This window comes from Lactuca serriola, chromosome 2, assembly GCF_051521515.1.
Source record: "Lactuca serriola cultivar US96UC23 chromosome 2, Lser_US96UC23_V15, whole genome shotgun sequence".
NCBI lineage: Eukaryota > Viridiplantae > Streptophyta > Magnoliopsida > Asterales > Asteraceae > Lactuca > Lactuca serriola.
Window position 1 is genome coordinate 190648671 of NC_136409.1, and position 24883 is coordinate 190673553.

Here is a 24883-nt window from a genome sequence, read left to right on the forward strand (position 1 = left end):
GATGTTCACTGAGGATCCTCCGTCCTCTAGGATCCTTCAAACAAAGTGGTTGGCAATGTAGAGAGTTATCACTAATTCATCATGATGAGGATCCTGGATATCTTGTTCATCAAAGGTGATTTCTTTCTTTCTCTATTTTGGATACCTCAGTGTGTCTTTTTGTTGCAGAGTAAGAAGTTTCACAAATATCAGAACCCTTAGAGATAACATTAATTACCTTGGCATTCGAAGGAGGGGATCCTAGTTTTTTCTAGGATCTTCGCAGGATCCTGCTCTTTTTTCCTTCAATCTTTCTTTTCATCTTCCTAGGATCTCTTTCAGATGTTCTTTGCTTATGAGGTAGCTAATCTCCTTTCTGAGGGCTATGCAATCCTCAGTGATGTGGCTGAAATATTCATGATATGCACACCATTTAGACTTGTCTTTCCAGCCACTCGATTTCTCTTCTTTCCTTGGCCACCTTGCTTTCTTGACAAGATCTTGCATGGCAATGATTAGACCTGAAACATCCATAGTAAAACAATACTCAGTGATCATGGGGAATTCATCTTCCTCCTTTTCATCCTCAAGGGCATTAACCATATGATGACCATGTTTGGAATATGGGTTTGGCTTATAGGATTTGTGGGCCAAGGAATCAGCCTTCCTAATAGGATTTTCATATGAGTTTAGGGAGTTGGTCCTCTTCTGGATCTCCTCACCTTCTTCAAGTCTAATGAACATCAGTGTTCTACATCCGACTTTGTCCGTTTTCCTGCATAGGGTCATTATGAGATCCTCATAAAAAGGGAGGATCCTTCTTTAAACCCATCTCGAAGGCTTCCACGACAGTGACTATGTCGATATTAGAAATATTCAAATCTTCCTTGCCAAACCTGCTTACAAAATCCCTAAAGGATTTTTTTAGGATCCTAGAGTAATCAATGGATATCACTAGTGATCCTTTTGAATGTCCTGTTATAAGAAAATGGGCTATTGAAAAGATTAACTAAATGATCAAAATAAGTAATAAAGAGGAACACTGAGAAGCCATTTCAAGGCTAATCTTGTGAGAGTGGAACAAAAAACCCTTGCATAAATAGGCTTCCTATAGATGTATGGGAATGGTGATGATCTCAATTCTTTCTCTGTATTATGCCACACATTCTTCAGGATCCGTGGTTCCATCGTAAGCCTTCGTGTTGGGATTTTGGAAGCGCTTTGGGACTTCAACTATTGCAGGAGAAAATCTTGAGATCCTGTGGCTCGTGGGAAATACCTCTAGTATAGGTTGGACCACACCGGGTACACTTGAGATCATCTCCCATAATTATTGAAGTTCCTTGGCTATGATCGGGCTTATTCTTGTATTGGGGTCATAGAGTTAGTATTAAAAGTATTATTATTCATGAAGTTACCAGGATCCTTGTTATTAGGAGCAATGAAGATTTCTTCGGTATGCTAGATCACATGGTATCGCTCATTTGGATTTGCACCACAAGTGGGAGTAGGTGTTGCTGTTCAGGATCCTATCTCCGGGCGGTTTCCTGAGGATCCTGCATTGTCAAAGTTTAGGATATTTGGCTACAAGATCGAGGGTGCTGCTCCTTGGGGCTTATGGATCTCTGCCTTCATTCTCTCCATTTCCTAGAGCACCATCATGTTGTCCTTCTTCTTCTGAGTAACATGTTGTTCAAGTCTCTTCATCATTGTAAAGAGCTCATTGTTGTAAATCACTATAGGAGGATCCTGTGATCCTTAGGATCCTAGACCTCCACAAACGGTATTTGGGGAGATGCTCTTCTAAAAGTTTCTGAGGTTTTCTTACGACCTAGAGGTTTTCTTGGAGGTGGTGGGGGGTTTTAAAGGAAACGATAAGAATATAGGAAAAGATATAGTTGATTGTGTTGACATGATTTTTTGGGGATTATGAACACCACAGCCCTACGGTGGGCACCAAATTGTTTTGGTCAAAATCGACTAAGTGGATATCAACCAAATTGCATGAGAGGCCGTGGTGTTATGACTAATGCAAATAATGAATTGAGAACAAGATAACACGAGAGATTTACAAGGAAAGCCCTTGACCCTTGTTGGAATCTCTGGCATAAAACCTTGGGAGGTGATAATGATCACCTGCCTAGTATGATCTTATTGATTTGAACATAAATTACAGAGGTGAACATGTTAATACGATTACAAATGATAAAGTGAGTCTAGATGAGTAAGGTGTCAGAGAATTGTCCCCGTTGTGTGTGTTTTACATGTGTATTTATAGTCTAGGTTAAGTAACTAAATGTTTAATATTTTCGGGATCCTACTGAGCTGGTATTTACAACGTGCTTTGACTTGGTATTTCTGGGTCTTAAGCCTGGTTGGATTGATTCTTCATTGTGAATGAGTCCTATGTTGACCATTTTTGCACATGTGATAAATAAACAAGAAATATACATGTTAAACTTATTAGGAAATAATAATGGTGATGTTCAAGACCCTGATGTATGTTCGGGATCCTGAGACTCCTTTAAGATCTGGGATCCTGAAGAGGTTTAAGGGACCCTAGATATCTTTGAGATCCAGGATCCAAGATAGGATTAAGGATCTTGGCCCTAACAATAATGTTAACTGAGGATCATCCACCGACAAGGATACTTCTGACGAAATGGTTGGCAATGTAAAGAGTGATCACCAATCTGTCATGGTAAAGATCATATATGTCTTGTCTATCTGCTTCGTCGAAGGTGATCTCCTTCTCATTTGTGATTGACGTATTCTTTCGTGGCATTTCTTCTCTTTCTGTTTTTGACACCGTGGCATGCCTCTTTGCTGCAGACTAAGAGGTACTGCAAATTTCAGATCCTCCAGAGATCACATTGATTACCTTGGTGGCAGGATGGGATCTTGGTTTGTCGAGGATCTTCTGAGGATCTTGATCTTTCTCTTTAGATCTATGACAACCGACAAATTCTGGTCAAGTCAAAGTCAAATAAAGTCAACAAGTCAAACCGATCAACCCAACTAACCCTTGTGTACTAGGGCTTACATTAGGTAATTACTATACAACTCGCTATTCTAATGGGAAATCATAAATTGAAAAGTTTGTACATCTAGATTTCCTTAACCTAAAACTATGGTAAGTAACGAACCAAACCGATAAAACGATGTTGCATACTCACTGGGAGTGTGCAAGATCCTTAAACATGGCTTAACGGAGCTTACGGACCTTGTGTTGCGGAGCCAAGCACTCAAAAAGGTCATAAAAGAAGCCTCTCCCAATCTCTTTCGCTCTATCTTTCGCTATCCTAAATCTCTCTTTATATGAGAAATCTCTCCAAGTATGTGAAATCTCTCCCAAATCGCTCTCCATATGAGAAATCTCTCCAAGATTGTAAAATCTCTCTCAAAACCCCCCTTTCGATTTATTTTGATCATTTGAGGGCATCCCAGTACTTGGTTTGATGAGAAACCACTCAAAGAGGGGAGATAGTTTGGAAAATAGCCCCTTAGGGCTGAAGCCTCTCTATAGGGGCCAAGTCCTCTTGGATCAGAGGCCACTTACACCGAGTCCGAGGTCCCTGAGTAGCCGCAGCCACCGAGCCGAAGCCCAGAGCTGCAGCCGTCAAGACTGCAGCCACAAAGCCGGAGCCACCGAACCCGGAACCAAGCCCCGCAGCGAGCCCTCCGCATTAGCAGCTAAACCCTTCAACAACCTTGTCCTGAACTTCGGATTTCAGCTCTCCCTTCCCGGTTTTCAATATTTTTAACATTTTAAGCCCGTTTTTAACTATTTTAATGTGGTATTTTCTCCAATTAATCATATTTTAACATATAAGACCCTAAATATTCATAATATAAACATATTTTTATGGAAATATTTATTTAGGGATAAAATCTATTAAGTGAGATCATGAGGTGGAGTGTGAATCTTACCATAATATTTGACACAAACAACCACCCCATACCCATTCCCATGACCAGCCATTGTCCTCCCCACCATACCTGATCATTCAAGGGTACTTTCCCCACCATTTGTCCAGCCATACTCTTAGGCAAAGGCTGAAAACCCACCCTCTCTCCTCATTCTCACTCATTCCTTTCATTTCCACCAAAGATCAAACACATCTTTTCTCTCAAATTCTCTCATACAATTTCGAGATTTCAAAGTCGTTTTTCAAGCTTTCCATCTTCATTTTGGTAAGTATCATCACCCTCCTTATAATTATCACACTTCCGTTTTACTCAAAATCATTGATTCCTTACACAAACATCATCACATATTCTTGTTAGATCTTCAAATCTTCAAGTAAGATCTTCAAATCTTCAAGTGATCCTTCAAGTGTTCTTGAGCTGAACACTTCTCTTCCTCAACACTCATCTACTGAAACCACTCAAGGTGAGTTCATACCCCTACATTTTCATGTTTTCTTAAGTTTTAAGGGGGGGAATACAAGTTAAAACACCAAGCACATAACTAAACTTTTCTAACAGCGTTCATCAGAAAAGTTAGACTCCATTCACAGACTGTTTTGGACAGCTTAAACATTTTAGTTTTCAAAACTGTTATAGGTGCAAGTAGTTCCGGTTCTTTGCTTTAAAATGACTACTTGCACATCTCCACATGATTTTTCTACAATTGATGGTGATTTTTTCAAAACAGCCTATCATTTCAAGAACAAATCTGGACCAGTATGTGAATATGAACATTTTAACACAAGTTAAAGGCTTCCAAAAATCGTGATAAAAATTATGAATAAACTAGACACATTTTAGGAACTCTCAGAATTTACGGATTCAGTTTTCGACTTCGTATGATTTTTCTATGATCTTTCTAAAACAGTGTAGAAAAGTTAAAAACTAGTTAACAGCTTATAACTTTCAACACACTTTGTAACATGTTGAGCAAAGTGTCAAATCTTTGATGACTTCATATTTTACATGTGTTCTTGTTGTCGTATAATTATATAACAGAAAATACTCACTGAATTGTAAGAATCCTCCATCATTACCATTAGTACAAAACGAAGCAAGATAAACATAGTTATATTTTGCTATACATTCGACTTACATAGAAAAGGGTTCTTATACACCACAAACAAACATACTAAACTATGATAGGTATAGTTAGGTCGCTTATACATTTCAAACAACTATAATAGGTATAGTTTATGGTCCAAGGAGTGATTAGAACATGCCCAAGAATGGTTGTGATATGGCGGCAAGTCTAAAAACTTACCAACACTACCACAATGAGAACATTAGAACAGAACATGAGTTTAAAATACTATGGGAGTATTTTGTGTTACTATAAGTGCTTAAATGAGAACTAAACAGGTCTCCATCAAGTAGGTCAATAGTTGTTAAGTAGATATGCTAAGGTTATATGAAATTTAGGCGTTATAGACTCAGAATCTGTGACCGTTGCTTTACTTTCTGTTCTCGTTGGATTGTGGATTTGGAGTGAGACTCACCTATTCGAAGGACTATTGTGACATCCCCAAACTCTCGGCCAGAAAAGACAGGTTTCATTTATGCTTTTTAAACATTTTCAGAGTAAATCCTGTTGATTTTTTAAAAGAGATGCGGAATTTGTTCCCAAAAACAAAACATGATAAAATAATATTTATCAAAGCATTTCATCAAGAGATGCATTTTCATTATATAATCAAAACTCGGGATGTCATGTTCCGATACAGACCATAAAGCATAAACGATAACATTACAAGCCATTCAACAAATATATACATATACAGACTTGTAAACAAAACAACTTGATGATTCATCCATCTTATGCCCTTGCGACACTTCCTGTAATACAAATAAATTGAGTGGGTCAAGCTTGGGAGCCTGGTGAGCATGTAGGGTTTTCAACCCACAATAAATAATTATATTTAATTTCAACAATCAACAATAACCTTATTACCCATTCCCATTATCCTCACTTTACGTCCCTAAAACAACATCTATTATAAGGGACCTAATCTAGGATTTTCATCGGGACGGACATTACTGCAAAGGGGCATCCTTAGCAATAAATATCCTAAAGGCAACCATGAGGGGGATAGAGTACACCGGTGAACACGTCGTTCACAATACCTACAGGTTATGAGCCTGCAAATGTTCCACAGGACTGTCTAGAATAGTCTGTGGTCGTCATCCATACTCTACTGAATGACTAGAATAACACCAACAACATCGAGGCCTCTCATCTGTTTATTACACACCAATTATCTACCCATGTTCTACCCAACATATTAGTAGATAAAAATATACATTTTTATAAAAAGTTTAAAACCTGTATAGCATGCTCGGTCAATACATTTTTCCACATAACAGATGAGGCATACACACATAACACGTATTTCATAGAGAATAAACCATATCTATGAGATAGAAGAAAGTGAATATACATTCACACATATAATCAACAAAGTATACACGTAACACGTATTTCGTATATAATACTTCATAATAATGTGTTAGAAGAAAATGACTACACACTCACCTGATCAGAAGATGATCTGGCAGCACTACGGCATGCAGAAGTAGCGTTTCTCCATAGATCTGGAAGATCTTCACAAAAACCGGGCTCCTCGCGGGCAGGGCTTCGGCTTGGAAATCTCACTTCTCGGGATCCTCGGGACTTCGGATCTTGCTTCGGGGCTCGGGAATAATACCGAGGCTTCGGGGTATAAACGGAACGCAGATCGAGGCAAAAACTAGAGAGAAAAGGAAGAAGTTTGTAAAGGAAATTGGTTGCCCTGGCATGCCCTTTTATAGGTGCTGAGCTTCGGGGTTACGCTGGGCGTAACTTCGGAGTACGCGGGGCGTACGCCTCGGAAGTCGTCAGCGCTTACGTCATCGGAGTACTCGAGTGCGAGAGTCGTCACGCTTCGTTGTACGCTGGGCGTAACCCGGATAAGTCCGGTGACTCCCCTTCGGATAATATCGGAAGTTTAAATTTAAATTTATATTTTAATTATTTAATAAACTTCAAAAATTCATATCTCCCTCATACTAACTCCGTTTTCGACGTTCTTTATATCCACGCGTAGGTGAGACTACGCTCTACAACTTTGGTTTAGACTCCGTCGGCTAATTTTGACTTTATTTTTATTATTTATTTTTAGCAGGCCGGGACAGGAAAATTTCGTTATAAATTCATAACTTCTTCGTCCAACGTCCGTTCTTGCCTAACTTTTCATCATTTCGCTACTAACAACGAGATCTTCGATTTTCGTTTAGATTGTTTTGGCTAAAAACTGCTCGATCTCAAATTGAGTATTCGGGTTGCATACGGCCAAGTCGAAACTTCAGAAAATCATAACTTCCTCATATGAAGTCAAATTTGGGCGTTCTATATATATTCGGAAACCTCGTTTCGGCCACTACAACTTTATCCATAGATATCGACTTTATCTAATATTTAAATTTTGACGCTCATTTTATTCTTAATTCATTAAATTATAATAATTAAGAAAATAAGCACATAATTCACAAATAATACATTCTTATTATTTCAAATTGGGTTACAAAGGTTAACCTAGACTATTACATTGCTAAAAATGGCAAGCCCAGAAACACGGGCGTTACAACTATCCTGCCTTGGTTTCATATAACTGGTACACACTACATAAGTATTGATATAAACTGATTCGGATCATCTAATAATTATCTAGATAGTTCGTCCAATAATTATCTTCTTACTCCTATTCTCGCACGTTCAACATAGCAAGATCCTACTTACCGGGCGACCCCTACATTCCCAATCCGAACCGAAGAAATGGTGAATGGTTATGAAAAGAATCAGAAGCAGAACCGAAGGTAATCAATCCTCCATGCATAGCAAGGGTTTCCGCGAACCGTTTCGACTACATCGAACCTGTGCCCCGTTTGTAACACCGTAAATTTTCAAAATAATTTTTCATTTCCAAAATCACATAATGTATCACGTCACAATCAAAATCCATAATCAATTCTGTTTTCAAAAACAAATCCCAAGATCTCTACATATGAAAATCTCCATCAGTGTGTGTGTACATGTCAAGTCGTCGCTTTCCCACGGTCCTCGCTGGTACCTGAGACATCAAACATAACAACTGTAAGCATAAATGCTTAGTGAGTTCCCCCAAAATACCACATACTACAAATACGCCACTCGAGGCTAACCCGACCCTCCGGTCAAGATGTCTCAGCGGGACCTTCCAGTCCCGCAGCTCGTCGGACCCTCTGGTCTAGTTATAGCTCATTGGGCCCTCTGGCCCGATTTGAATCGTTGGACCCTCCAGTCCGGTCTATATAGTCATACAGTATACAATAACACATAGCATACAATCTCATAAATAGCACATAACCTCATACATAACACATAAGACCCTCTGGTTAACTCATAATACCACTCAAGGTAACGTATGGTGAGGAGACTCACCTCGTGTGTCTCGGTAACTCATAAAGCTCTCAACCACTAGTGCTCGATCTCCCGAGCTATCGTCCTCCTACAACACAGGTGTATCTTTACTTAATACTACTTGACTCTGACGGACTAATACTACTAAGTCAAACCAGTCAACACTGGTCAACGGTCAACCCGACTCGCCGAGTCTGGCGTGGACTCGCCGAGTCCCTACAGGAACCCGATTTCCTCTGGATCTCTTCCAACTCACCGAGTCACTCACCCAACTCGGTTACACAGTCCCTGGTCCGAAGTCTCTGAACAACCCGCACCAACTCGTCGAGTCTGGGATTGGACTCGGCGAGTGCACTCCATGCACAACCTCAAACGACCTTCTAAGGTCAGATCCACTCTAGTAACTCATAGATCCAGTCCCCTTAAGCTTATTAACCACGTAAAGTCCGAGTCTTGGTGCTCAATAAGCATCATATATCTCATTAATGGAGGTTTAGCCTCAAATACATAGATCCCAATCTAAAACCTCCATGGATGCACATAAATCTTGGGCAAGGAGGTGCTCTGGACCTCTATGGGTCTAGATTCAGAGCTAAAACTCGCCAAGGGACCATAATGATGCTAGATCTAGCCACAAATGGGTTCAAAAACCCTAAATCTATATGAACATCACAATAACAAAGAAGGATTCGAATGGTACCTCGGATGTGATGTCCTAGACCTTAGCTCTTCAAGAATCCACCCCTCTCTTGCTTCCTCTTGGCTAGATCTTCTCTTCCTTTGCTAGACAATAACTCCAAGAATCAACAATGGCTTCTTCCCTCACTTGAATCACTCAAATGATCTAGGGTTTCACTCTGGGGACTAATGAGCGCAAATGACGGCCATAAGGCCCTTTAAATAGGCCGCAAACCCGAGAAATTAGGGTTTCATTAAACGCCGCAGACTCGCCGAGTCCACTAAGGCGACTCGCCGAGTCCGAGCATCAATCCGGATGAGAACCTGCGTCTTAACTCGGCGAGTCTACGCACCAACTCGCCGAGTCCCTTCTCAAAACTCAAAATAAAAAGATTTGTTAATATACCTGAAATCCTGGATGTTACACCGTTGGGCAACCGTAATCGATCGAGGGTTGAATGTCGACAGCAATGACAACAACTACCATGTAGAGACCAACGAGGGTGCTATGACCTCAACCATGGGGACCGACTGACAAAGCCCTCCCAGCGAAGACCCGTCAGATCGCAAACATCGGGGATTAAAACAGGTAGACCACAACCCGAGTTCGGAAACTGCGCGCTACTACAGACCCTACTGTCTCACGTACCCGAGACTCGGAGATAGACTACTATTTCGGAGGCCAACATTCTTTTTAGAACCTTATCACAGCTCGGGCAGAGGCAAGAGAGTAACAGGATAGACACACAACATCCAAAGAGAGGAGGATTGCAGCCAAGCATCGATTGGCAGAGCTGCAAGGTGCATCGACTTTGCCTCAGGCATCGCAAGGGACGGATCGTCGTGAGTATAGTTCATACCTCTCACAAGACCTTGTAAATTAGGTTCATGAGTATGCGTTGGTGCTACTCTATTCTAGGCGTAAGCACGACACTGCGATTTAAACGGTCATATTAATCGAGAGATCTAGTTGCTCTCAGAACTTTTCCTTGCATAGATGTGAGGTAGACCTGCATCGAAGTCAAAAATTTTCGCCGAAACCATAATTACTAGAATCGTATTAACAAGATGGTCTTAGGACATACCTAACAGACTCGAACGTCTATTTAGTCTTTATTATATAACTACGCATACATCAATTGGTCACTATAAGGACCTAGCTTGGGTCAAATTACAAGGTTTCACTTGGACACAGAACTACTAAAATACATGAGTTTATCATATATAGGCTCTCGTTATGAGATGTTTTCAGAACACCATAAAGCAACCGAAATACGTTACAAAATGAACTAAGATAAACTTAGTTAGAAAACTCGCAACACATAGCCCTTACTAACGACTCATTTTCGTCTCACTTTTAAACATTTTGGTGAAAGGGTGCCTTCTTTGTAGACCTATAGGGTGCGATCATACCAGCACTAATGCACCAGATCCCATCAAAACACCTCAGCTAAGTGTGTTTGGACAAACATGATCCTAAGTTGAGTAAATCTTAACGCCCGTACAAAACCTACTAAACTCATGAAATTCATTCATATGGACTTCCCTTATGAATTACATGCAAGACATTCTTAAGTCGGAGCATAATACAGAAAATCTAGTTCAATAAAAACCGACTTGTCTTTACTATTGGGAACTTACCATCTGATCATTTTTACAATATTATGACAGAACTATGCCACCAAGGAAAAGACCCAGACCTTCCGGCAGCACAGCAACGCCACCTCCACAGTTTGATCCTGCAATGTTCCAAGCTGCAGTAACAGCAGTCGTGGCAGCTGCAATGTCACAAATTGGTACAAATGGTACCGGTGGTGCTGGATCCGGAGCCACAAACTCTAACCACGGGGACAGTACAAGACGTACGAGGGAATGTTCGTACAAGGACTTTACTAGTGTCAAACCCGATTCTTTCAATGGAAGTGAGAGCGTCATCACCTAGATGCAATGGTTTGAAAAGACCGAAACGATCTTTGAAATTTGTGCATGCCCCGAAGCAAGCAAGGTCAAATTTGCAACATACACTTTCTCTGGCCGGGCCCTCACTTGGTGGAAAAGTCACGTTAACTCACTAACGCTTGCAGTGGCTAACTCGTTAAGTTGGGAGGACTTAAAGAAGATGATGCTGAAAGAATATTGCTCAAGAGGCGAAGTGCAAAAGCTGGAGCAAGAACTGTGGAATCTCAAAATGACAGGCTCCGACCTTACAACTTACACCACCCGATTCTGTGATCTAGCACTCCTTTGTCCCGCAATGGTCACCCCGGAAGACATAAAGTTGGAGCGATACCTCTGGGGATTGTCCCCCGAAATTCAAGATAGCGTGTTCGCCTCAAGACCAACTACCTTCGACAGCGCCAAGGAGTTGGCACAACAACTCATCGACCATCATGCCAGCCATGACACTACGACAACCACCCTTAACCAAGCAAGAGGAGGGAACAACAAATGAAAGTTTTAGGACAACAAGAAGGACCAACCAGCCCAGGACTTCGCTAAGAAGCAACAGATTGTTACTATTCATGCTGCCACAACCCTCACCGCGCCAACTCCCATAAAACAATACGTTGGAACCCTTCTGAAATGCAACAAGTGTAACTTCCATCACACTGGGGCTTGCCGGAAGATGCATTGCAAAAATTGCGACAGAGAGGGGCACACTATCCATTTCTGTAAGGCGCCAGCACGACCCATCAACCAGGTCCCTGGCTTTGGAGTAAGCCCAGCCTGTTACAAGTGCGGCGAAATGGGACACTTTAAAAGGGACTGCCCAAGAGCAAGATATGATAGTGATGGTGGAAGGGTGCTTGCGGTCACCGAAGGAGAGACCACCCCTGAACTGCCCGTAAATATCAGTACGTGTTTCTAACATCGACGTTTAAATTCTAAATTTCTTTATATGCTAAATCTAGCATCGATCAAAGTATATCGGCCATGAATCTCAAGAACACGGCAAAACCCAAATAAGTCTTATCACATATATAAAAACATAGGGTTTTTACTAGTGAGTCTATGATGGCTAGTGTAAACATTATGGTCATATATCATTAAGATTCTATGGACTTAGAATGCGTGATTCTGCCTCATTCCCTGTTCCTTGTTTGGTTGTGGGCTTAAGGCGGGGTCACCCATCCGAATGCCCTTGCAATCTTAATGATATGCGACTAGTTTACACCAAGCGGTTATAAAGGAATTGGTAGGATTTATAATACAAATTTCGTCACAATTTGTGAAACATTCGTAATGACGGAAATCGCTAACTACGTTATAAAGTATTCATAGTGGTAATGCCAAGGATTAAACAAGGATCATAAACAATAAGAAATTCCAAGGTCGTCATGTGACATCAGGCGGGTTGTTCCTCACCCTAATCAATTTCTTGTACTACAAAAAGTTTTCCCCATCTTTTCTCCAAATTCATTAAGTCCCGGTCAAAGTGCTAATTTCGGGACGAAATTCCCTCTAACGGGGGGATGATGTGACAACCGTCAAATTCTGGTCAAGTCAAAATCAAATAAAGTCAACAAGTCAAACCGGTCAACCCAACTAACCCTTGTGTACTAGGGCTTACATTAGGTAATTACTATACAACTCGCTATTCTAATGGGAAATCATAAATTGAAAAGTTCGTACATCTAGATTTCCTTAACCTAAAACTATGGTAAGTAACGAACCAAACCGATAAAACGATGTTGCATACTCACTGGGAGTGTGTGAGATCCTTAAACATGGCTTAACGGAGCTTACGGACCTTGCGTTGCGGAGCCAAGCACTCAAAAAGGTCATAAAATAAGCCTCTCCCAATCTCTTTCGCTCTATCTTCCGCTATCCTAAATCTTTCTTTGTATGATAAATCTCTCCAAGTATGCGAAATCTCTCCAAAATCGCTCTCCATATGAGAAATCTCTCCAAGATTGTAAAATCTATCCCAAAATCTCTCTCAAAACCCCCCTTTCGATTTATTTTCATCATTTTAGGGCATCCCAGTACTTGGTTTGATGAGAAACTGTAACGCCCGTAGATCAGGGCTAGTCAATTTAGAGACGTTAAGCGTCAAAAATGACTTTTTGATGGAAGATTATTTTGAAAGAATAATCTTAACTAGGTTGTAGTATATGTTACAAGGATTCCGTACATATAAAGAACGTCCAAATCTGACTTCGTATGAGGAAGTTATGATTTTTCTAAGTTTCAACTTAGCGGCATGCAGCCCGAAATACTCGATTTGAGATCGAGCGATTTTTATCCGAAGCAATCTAAACGAGAATCGAAGATCTCGTTGATGGTATCGAAGCAATAAAAAGTTAGGCGAGAACGGACGTTAAACGAAGAAGTTATGAATTTATAACGAAATTTTCTGTCTCGGCCTATTAAAAATAAATAATAAAAATAAAATCAAAATTTGCCAACGAAGTCTAAACGAAAGTTGTAGAGCATAGCCTCACCTTCACGTGGATATAAAGAACGTCGAAAACGGAGTTCGTATGGAGAAGATATGAATTTTCGAAGTTTATTAAAGAATTAATAATTAAATTTAATTATTAAATCCTGGCATTATCCGAAGGGGAGTCACCGGGCATATCCGAAGTACGCCCAGCGTACTGCTGTACGCCCCGCGTACAACGAAGCATGACGACCTTCGCACTCGAGTTCTTCGGATGACGAACGCCATGACGATTTTGGACGAGTACGCCCCGCGTACTCCGAGGCTCCAGCCTCCTATAAATAGGATGCGAGGGTTCCGAGCTTATTTGCTCATTTCTCCTCGTTTTTGTGCCGAAGCTCTGCGTGTAAACCCCCGAAGCCATCCTAACACCCCGGATCTCATATCCAAGTTAAGAAGGAAGTTTTACGCTCCTGAGATCCCGTGAAGTGCGATTCCCGAGCCGAAGCTCAGCCCGCGAGAAGTTCGATTTTTGTGGAGATCTTCCAGATCTACCGAAGAATACTACTTCTGCAAGTCGTAGTGCTGTCCGATCATCTTCTGATCAAGTGAGTGTATACTACCTTTCATAAACACGATAATAATACAAGTTTGGTTTGAGTGTATTAAGTATATTGTTGTTTATAGGTGTGAGTGTGTGGTTACTTTCTTCTAATGCATAATTATGAAGTATTTTATACAAAATACGTGTTATGTGTATAATTTTGTTGTTATGTGTGTGAATGTATATTCACTTTCTTCTATCTCATAGATCGGATTTATTCTCTATGAAATACGTGTTATGTGGGTGTGCCTCATCTGTTATGTGGAATAGGTATTGAATGAGAATGTTATACATGTTTTAGACTATGTATAAAAATATATATTTTTATCTACTAATTTGTTGGGTAGAACATGGGTAGATAGTTGATGTGTGATAAACATATGAGAGGCCCCGATGTTGTTGTTGTTGATCTAGTTATTCAGCGAGTATGGATTCGACCAAGAGGTTAATTTTAGATCCGGGAGTATGGATCAGGTAAAGAGATAAAAACTTGTTATTAGTCCGGGAGTATGGATTAAGACTAAGTTAATTGTCCTTAGTCCGGGAGTATGGATTGGGCACAATTATTGATCCGGGAGTATGGATCAGATCAGGATTAGGATATAGATAATTGTCCTTATTCCGGGAGTATGGATTGGGTACAATTATTGATCCGGGAGTATGGATCAGATCAGGAGGTCAGTTTTAGATCCGTGAGTATGGATCAGGTAGTTGTCGATCCGTGAGTATGGATCGGGTGAAGAGGATAGTTTTAGATCCATGAGTAGGGATCAGGTAAAGAGGAAAATATTAGATACGAGAGTTTAGATCGTGTCATTGTGAGGATCGATGGGGTGGGATAAGAGTTGCCTTTATATGGTGAAATTGTGCAAGTTTGAATGTTCTATATTTATAAATATATGATATAACATTGTGGGATGAAAACCCCATATGCTCACCAGGCTCCCAAGCCTGACCCACTCAGTTTTCTTTGTATCACAGGTATTAATACGAAGACATAATTCACAGAGAGATTTAAAGGAGATATAAATCAATTGTGTAATTAAATGTATGTTCTGTTTATGCTTATATGTATGTATCGGAACACGACATCCCGAGGTTTTATTATTAAATGAAAAATACATTCCCTTTGAGAAATGTTTTGATAAGTTATTATCATGTCTTGTTTTGGGAACAAATTCCGCAACCGTTATCTTTAGAAGATTACTCTGATTTTATAAACCAAAGCATAAACAAAATCGATCTTTTCTGGCCGTGAAAAATGGGGATGTCACAGAAACCACTCAAAGAGGGGAGATAGTTTGGAAAATAGCCCCTTAGGGCTGAAGCCTCTCTATAGGGGCCAAGTCCTCTTGCATCCGAGGCTACTTAAACCGAGTCCGAGGTCCCTGAGTAGCCGCAGCCATCCAGCCGCAGCCACCGAGCCGAAGCCCAGAGCCGCAGCCGTCAAGACCGCAGCCACGAACATCATCACATATTCTTGTTAGATCTTCGAATCTTCAAGTGATCCTTCAAGTGTTCTTGAGTTGAACACTTCTCTTCCTCAACACTCATCTACTGAAACCACTCAAGGTGAGTTCATACCCCTACATTTTCATGTTTTCTTAAGTTTTAAGGGAGGGGGGGGGGGAATACAAGTTAAAACACCAAGAACATAACTAAACTTTTCTAACAGCGTTCAACAGAAAAGTTGGACTCCATTCACAGACTGTTTTGGACAGCTTAAACATTTTAGTTTTCAAAACTGTTTTAGGTGCAAGTAGTTCCGGTTCTTAGCTTTAAAATGACTACTTGCACATCTCCACACAATTTTTCTACAATTGATGGTGATTTTTTCAAAACAGCCTATCATTTCAAGAACAAATCTGGACTAGTATGTGAATATGAACATTTTAACACAAGTTAAAGGCTTCCAAAAATCGTGATAAAAATTATGAATAAACTAGACACATTTTAGGAACTCTCAGAATTTACAGATTCAGTTTTCGACTTTGTATGATTTTTCTATGATCTTTCTAAAACAGTGTAGAAAAGTTAAAAACTAGTTAACAGCTTATAACTTTCAACACACTTTGTAACATGTTGAGCAAAGTGTCAAATCTTTGATGACTTCATATTTTACATGTGTTCTTGTTGTGGTATAATTATATAACAGAAAATACTCACTGAATTGTAAGAATCCTCCATCATTACCATTAGTACAAAACGAAGCAAGATAAACATAGTTATATTTTGCTATACATTCGACTTGCATAGAAAAGGGTTCTTATACACCACAAACAAACATACTAAACTATGATAGGTATAGTTAGGTCGCTTATACATTTCAAACATCTTAATAAACTATAATAGGTATAGTTTATGTTCATTTACATTACAAAAGGTTTTCATACGAAAAGGGGTACAAATACAAAGTACCGATTTTATACGAAAAGGGGTATAAATACAAAGTACTGGTTGTATACAAAAGGGGTACAAATACAAAGTACCAGGTTTTTATACGAAAAGGGGTACAAATACAAAGTACTGGTTTTATACGAAAAGGGGTACAAATACAAAGTACCGGTTTTATACAGAAAGGGGTACAAATACAAAGTAACAGGTTTTCATACAAAAAGGGGTACAAATACAAAGTACCAGGTTCACATGAAATAGTATTCATGATATTAAAACTATATTTCATCTAGAATTGTTAGACTTCAGCTATAATTGCTAAGTGTATATGCTAGAGTTATATAAGAATCTAGTCACAATCGACTTAGAATTGGTGGGCCCGCCTTATCTCCTATTCCTCGTTTGGTTGTGGACCTGGGGCAGACCCATTACATTCAGCGGTTTATTTAACCTAATTTTTATATAGTTTATATACACTTAGTCATTATAGAAGGAATCTACGGGTCTTTCTAGGATTCATTATCGCATAACATAGAAGCATTCATTTCATACATAATAAGGAAAATATTGGATTTTCTGGAAACATACCTTGTTACTTTTACAAGGAAAATGGTTTCATTCTAAAACAAAACTCTTATGAACTCACCAACTTAATTGTTGACACTTTTTCAAAACTACTTGTATTATCAGGAAATCAGTGAAACAGGAAAACCAACCGCATTTTGAGGATGGGACGTTAAATCGTCAAACATTTCATTTTGTCATCATAATGTAATTGATTTTGAAACATGTAAACTTGCTATGATGTAACTTTCTCAATTATATTTATGATGGTTGTATTTACTTTGAGCACTATTATACTCGTTGTTGTGATACTATACATGAAGTCATCCGCCCCCGGACGTTTCCGCCATCCTTGGTTTGGGGTGTGACAAGATCTCTCCTTTCTTCTTCCAAGGATTTCTTTGAGATATCCTTTGCCTAAGAGGTAGCTGATCTCCTTCCTAAGAGCTATGCAATCCTCTGTGATATGACCAAAGTCTTCATGGTACGCACACCATTTGGATTTGTCTTTCAAAGTGTTGGATTTTTCTCCCTTTCTTGGTTTGTCTCCAAGATCCCACATAGAAAATATTATACCTGAAATATCCATAGAAAAGCAATAGTCAGTAATATTTGGAAAATCTTTTTCCTTTCCTTCATCTTCAAGCGTATTAACCCTATGATGATTAGATTTGGAATATGGGTTCGACTTATAGGATCTTTGGGTCGAGGAGTGGGCCTTCTTGTTGGGGTAATCATATGAGCTTGGTGAGTTGCTCCTCTTTTGGATCTCCTTGTCTTCTTCGAGCCTTATGAACCTTAGTGCTCTGCTCCTAACTTCTTCCATCTTTTTTCATGGAGTCATTAAGAGGTCTTCGTAGAAAGGAGAGTCCTTCTTTAAGCCCATTTTAAAGGCTTCAACTGCAGTTGTCATGTCAATTTTGGGGATACTCTGAGCTTCCTTGCCAAACCTATTCACAAAAGTCCTAAGGGATTCCTTAGGTTCCTGAACCACTCGATAAAGATCACTAGTGATCTTTTTGAATGTTCCGCTACAAGAAAATTGATTGTTAAATAAGTTAGTTTCTAAGTGAGAAAACAAAGTAATTAAGTAAGGAGGAACGTTAAGAAGCCATTTTAAAGCTGATCCTGTGAGGGTTGAACCAAAACCCTTGCACATGCATGCTTCCTTTAAGTATACGGGAATAGGGATGATCTCTATTCTTTCCCTGTATTGTGCCACGTGCTCCTCAGGATTTATAGTCCCATCATAAGGCTTCATGTTGGGGGTTTAGAAGCACTTTGGGACATCGATATCAGCTATTGGCGGAACAAATCTTGAGAACCTGTGGCTTGTGGGGGATACTTCCAGTAAAGATTGGACCACTCCGGGCACGCTCGAGACCATTCGCCTTAATTGTTGAAGTTCCTTAGCCATGATCAGGCTTAAACCCGTATCAAGGTTCATAGAGCCAGTGTTAAAAGCATTATTATTTACAAAGTTACCAGGATCCTTAGAATTAGGCGTAAGGAAGGTTTAATTGGGATATTGGGTCACATGAGCTCACTCATTAGGAGTTGCATCCCAAACATGAGCAAATGTTAGTACTAAGGATCCTATCCCCCGATGATTTCTGTAGGATCCCGCACTGTCGAAGTTTAGGATCATGGGTTGCATGATCGAGGGTGCAACTTCCTGAGGTTTGTGGATCTTTGCCCTTATTCTTTCCACTTCCTTAAGCATCGTCCTGTTATCTTCTTGTTATTGATTCACCTATTTTTCCAACCTCATCATCATGGAAAAAAGCTCGTTGTTTGAGACTAGTACTGGAGTTTCCTGGGATCCTTGAGTAGTGACTGGAGGAGTGTTTTTCTTCGGCACATCAAGAGTCTTTTTGGGACCTCCAGCTGGAGGCGGTGGAAGGTTTTTGGATCAAAGTGACATAAGTGGTTTACAAGGAAAGCCCTTGATCCTTGATAGGATCTCCGGTATAAAACCTTGGGAGGTCATAATGATCACATGCCCTGATGATTTTATTGATTAAAAATGTTGATTACATAGATGAATGTGTAAATGTAAGTATAAGTATCGTAAATGAGCTAAGTGTGTGTCCAGTGTGCATAATACAAGTGTTATTTATAGTCTAATGCTAATAACAAGAAGTTTGATAATTCTGGGATCCTCCGAGAATCAGCATATAAACGTTGTTTGACTTGGTATTCCGGTTCTTTTGCATGGTTGAGACGATTCTCTGTTGAGAATACGTCTTTCATTGACTAATTCCACACATGTGTCAATAAGAAATGAGATTATAACCGTTAAAGGTGTTAGTAAATATTAACGATAATAATCAGGATCATGAGATGTGTTTAAGGATCCTGAGCCTATATCAATATTAAGGATCCTGCCCCTAACAATATATATATATATATATATATATATATATATATATATATATATATATATATATATATATATGGGTTAATGACTTAGGAGGGTAATAAGGTTTTAACTTTGTTCACATTAGGTCCTTAAGGTTTTTTTTGTACATGTTACACCAACATGGTTGTTATAACCGTTAAAAAAGGTAATAAGGTTTTAATTTTGTCCATAATAGGTCCCTAACATCTTTTTTGTACATATTACACCAATATGGTTGTTATAACCGTTTAAAGAAGGGTAATAAGGTTTAACTGTGTCCACATTAGGTCCCTATTTTTAATATGTTTATCATTTCATCTATCTTTTACAATTTATATTAGTATCTAGTTAGATGGCTTCGTCAATTCATCTTCTCATTTTAGTCGTCCATTCACCACAACCACAGTTTCAATCAAAAGGTTACGTAAGACAGTGGCGGAGCCAAATCAAAGTAAAAGAGTATCCCTGAAAAGTAATGGGATATCCCCGATAAGTAATGGCTCCGCCAATTGGGTATCCCCGATAGGCAATTACTTATCGGTGATACCTCATTACTTGTCGGGGATACTCTTTTACTTTGACTCTAGCTCTGCCACTGGCTTATAAGTTATCCAAAATTTATATAATGACATAAAATGACATTTAAAAAATATGTTTTCTTAATTAATTAAGAGGTATATTTGGAAATTAAAAAAAACAAGTCTAAGTAGCTTTTTAAAATGCTAGTTTATAAACTACTTTTTGGCTTGCCAAAAATGACGACTTAAAAAAAATCGAACAATAAACTAGCTTATCAGCTAGCTGTGGTGCCAAACATAGTCTTAATCATTAAGACTTTCATTATTATTAGGTATTTTTTCAGAAAAATGAAAAAAAAAATGTTATGTAACCTTTCGATTGAAATCGTGATTGTGGTGAATGAGCGACTAAAATGAAAAAATGAAATGATGAAATCATCTAACTAGATATTAATATAAATCGTAAAAGAGTTAGATGAAATGATAAAAATATTAAAAATAGGGACCTAATGTGGATACAGTTAAACCTTATTACCTTTTTTTAAACGGTTATAACAACCATGTTGGTGTAATATGTACAAAAAAGACCTTAGGAACCTAATATGGACAAAATTAAAACCTTATTACCCCTTTTAAACGGTTTATAACAACCATATTGGTGTAATGTGTACAAAAAAAAACCTTAAGGACCTTATATGGACAAAGTTAAAACCTTATTAGCCTCCTAGGTTATTAACCTTATATATATATATATATATATATATATATATATATATATATATATATATATATATATATATATATACCTTCTTAATAAAAGAATAGTTTTCCATTCCACGTGTCAGTTTTCTAGCCCTCTAAATGCCACGTGTCCAACTCATATTCCCCTGCATTTTGGTTTCCTGCGTAGCATGATTTTATTTTAATTCGATAATTCGAAATTGAAATTGATTCTAACTCCATCCGTGATTGTAGCACTTTCCATATACTAATCAAATACACGCAACCCTAATCCACATTCAAATTTCAAACACACAATTAATCAGGAAGCAAATCATCTTCAATTGTTTTAGTTTTAAATATCGCATGTCTTTAAGCCTTACATTAAATGCTTGATTGGGTATTCTGATGATTTTCTCCTCACTTTCAAAACCCTAGGTCTGTTGATCTTTTACAGTTTTTTTTTATCTAGGGTTTTTATTTATTCTGAGTTCTTTTCAGATTTCAAAGGAACTACAAATTGATAACCTTTCTCCTTCTTCTACTTTTCTTTTTGTGTTTTTAGATGGTTAAATTGAAGGACCGGTTATCGATAGAGCTTGAGGTTATTAAACACCGAGAACAAAGTGAAACAACAATTATTATGGATTGGCATTTACGATTTCTATCTGGGTTGTTTCTCTTTTTTTTTTGTATAATATGAATTTCATGCCCATAACCAAATCTTGTATATTCTCGAGCTGCCTTTATCGAGACAGTTCTTCTGATGACAGCTCTTGCTCTTGAACTTGAACTGGTATTAGGGCTTCTCTCAGCCATCGTCATGTCACTTTATTTTGGACTCTGAGTTTTCTTAAATCTAGGTAAATGTTTATGAAGTTATCATGTTTATTATTTTATCCATGGAGTTGATTTTTTGTAGGTTGAATATCACAGATGTTGACTATTGGAGCGTGATTTGATGATCGAACACTTAACAGTTAATTATATAAATCTCGCTGATTTGTTGCTTGCTGATTCTTAAATCTCACCAATCCCCTGTCTTTCTTTGCTATTCTTAAGCCATAATCCTCTTTTTCATCTCTATCAATGGCTATGTTGCCAAATGCTCCTCCTCATCTCTAATTTTCTCTCTAAAATCATAGCTTTGCAAACCCTTTGATTTGTGCTTCGCCAGCTTAGAGAATAACATTGGCGCACCGCTTTCACAAAGTGATAATCGTTGAGTTTGTTCTATTCTTCTGTAAGTATTCTTCTTTTCTTCAATTCCTCTATGCCTTCTCATTTTCTCCTTCTTGGTTTCATAATTTTGATAGAAACCTGATGCTTCTTTTGAAATTGTTTTTCCTTTAATGATTTTTAGGGTAGCTAACATTAATTTTTTTGCTAGATTTTGGTAGTAGGGAAGATTGGACGATGTCCAATGCTGATGCCATTGATGACAGAAGGGTTAATGGTTGAAGTCGAAGTATAAGATATTGTACCCAATGGTTTTTCTAAGGAAAATGTCACTATAACCCAACAGCTTTCAGATTTTGGTTTAAATGGTCCCTTGTGATATTTTTTTGCATTATAAGGGAACGGATTCATGTTTTCTTGATTTAAAATGCCATTATCAAGAATGTGAAGGGGTCACCCGGTGAGCCCCTTTCTTTTCATCATGTACCATTAGACAAATAGGCCACTTCACTTGCCACCTGTCTAAATATTTGAGACGTCACAATGACTCTCTATGGGATCGATGAATTTCTCTATATTGCAACCTCTATGAATCAGATCTAGGTCAAGAAACCCTGCCAAAAACGTGAATCGACTCCAACGTTTCGTTAACCTCCCTTGATTGTGATCTCGAGCGTCCTCAACCAGATATTTTACGAGCTTGTGATGGATAGTCCTTACAAGCCCTCAATTCCACATTGTAGTGTTCTTCTAAGAACCATTGCAGGCAACATTTCACCAAATTTTGATCTTGTTTTTCGGGTAGTAAATAAATTTGAAGCCACAGGAAACTCTTTCAAAAAGCGTTTATGATGGTATTCATAGATCATTAACAAGTGTAGGTCAATTTGATGAAGCCAAGAAGATGATGACAGCCATGAAAGATGCAGGATAGGAACCCGATAACATAACCTACATCCAATTAATCTTTGGTCTATGTAAAGCCCGAAGACTAGAAGATGCAGCCAAGGTGCTCGATGAAATGCAAGCAAATGGTTGCAATCCTGACATCAAGACATGGACGATTCTAATCAAGGGACACTGTTTAGCCAATGATGTTGAGAAAGCTTTGACCATTTTCGCCAAAATCATTGAGAAAGGTTACGAGGCTGATGCGAACCTTTTGGACGTTTTGGTGAATGGGTTCTTGAGTCAAAACAACGTCATTGAAGCACACCAGGTGCTTGTTGAAATGACTAAGACAAGACAGGTGGGGTGAAACCATGACAGGCAACCTACAAGAATTTGATCAAAAAACTGTTGTTAGAGAGGAAATTAGAGGAGGCCTTGAAGCTCCTAAGGCTGATCAAAAAACTGCTTGTAAGGACTATCCATCATATGCTCGTAAAGGTCTACTACTTCTTTCTTGAACATTCAGGATGTTGGGTTTGATTTAGGCTTAGTTTCATCTGGGTTCAATTTTTAATGGTGGGATTTGATTTAGGCTTAATTTCATCCTCCAGCCATAAACACATGATCTTCATCCCCTGATCTCCCCCAATCTTGATCTGATTTGGGCGGTGGGGAAGGGTCAACTAGTGAGTGGAGGGGAGGGGAGGGCTTTCACCGACTGGTGGCTGAAGTAGAGATGAAGCAGAGCAACGACAAAAGGAGGCATCGTCATTAACGGTAACCAAAGCAATGATATATAGGGTTCGGTAAACAGGGCGGTCATAGGTTTCAAACCTGTGATGTTTTTTTTTCTGAAGTAATGGTGAGGTTTGATTTGGGTTTAATTTTGACGGGGATACATTCATCTTCATTTTCATACCCAAGATAAAAAAGGCTTTCATTTATCTTAGAAAGAAAACCAGGGTGGAATGAGGGAATGAGATGATTTGAAGAAGGAAATAAGGGAAGAAGGTGGTGGGGACCAATATTTGTTGACTAGGACCGATATAGAGGTATATAATTACAAATCAACATATTATTTCCTATGTGGCACTCTTTTTGACATCAGTAACCAATTATTACAGGTAACTTGGCCAAACTAGCCGGTAAGAGTTGAATTCGTTCCCTTATAATGCAAAAAAATATCACAAGGGACCATTTAAACTAAAACCTGAAAGTTTGTTGGGTTACAGTAACAGTTACCCGTTTTTCTAATGAAGAATATGTTTGTTTAGGAGCAGGATCTGCAATTGGTGAACCATTATTTGATATTGACTCATTTATAATGTTTTAAATATTTTTTATAATATATATTTATATAGTAGTTTGATTTGTACAAAAGAAACTACATTGTATGTTCATGTGTGTTTTATTATGTTTGTCAAAACTTTTATCTTTCTAATTTAATAAATTTTTATAAATATTTGATTTGTCAATATGAACTTAAATTATCAATTAATATTATTTACTTTTGATAACCGTGGTTTCCACGGTTTATAACCTAATATATATATATATATATATATATATATATATATATATATATATATATATATATATACACACACACACACACACACACACACGGAGATGTTCAAATGATAACCTAAAAATGTTAAGAACTCTAAGAACCAATTTTTAAATGTTTTAATTAATGGCATTTTGGACAAATCAAACATTAATATTATATTAAGCAAAATTTTACATTCCTTAATTTACAACTAGTTCCCACTTGTTGTTGGACATTCGCTTGAACGTCGTCAGACCGTCGTTGGACCGCCGCTGGACTAACACCAAGTTCAATGGCGTTTTCTGGTCGTATTCACAGCTTAATAAAATAAACATTGTAGTTCGCATTTCTTTGGTAATACTTTTTAATACATTCTATCTTTTTGCAGCTAAATGTACAAAAAATTTATAAAAAAAATAGATTTATAATTTGACAAATTCAATTTTTTCTTTTTTCTAAATTGTATATTTCCTTAAAACATATATCGTGATAAGATATATTCACAATTTAAAATATCATATTCACAATTTAATAAACATATTAATTCACTAATACACAGTTTAATATATTTATACATACATTCATTTATACTTTAACACAAAATTTATGTAAAATATA

At 38.2% G+C, this 24883-nt stretch overlaps 1 long non-coding RNA gene across 2 annotated transcripts; it reads left to right on the forward strand.

Annotated features, from left to right (window-relative positions):
* Positions 1-20903: 20903 nt before the first annotated feature.
* LOC145090665 (uncharacterized) lies at positions 20904-24122 on the forward strand. 2 transcript variants are annotated; one of them, XR_013701699.1, is made up of 5 exons: positions 20904-21084; positions 21212-21509; positions 21583-21889; positions 22037-23768; positions 23841-24122. It is a non-coding gene; the product is annotated as an uncharacterized LOC145090665 (long non-coding RNA). The 2 variants fall into 2 exon arrangements; XR_013701698.1 differs by having other exon boundaries at positions 22037-24122.
* The last annotated feature ends 761 nt before the right edge of the window (positions 24123-24883 follow it).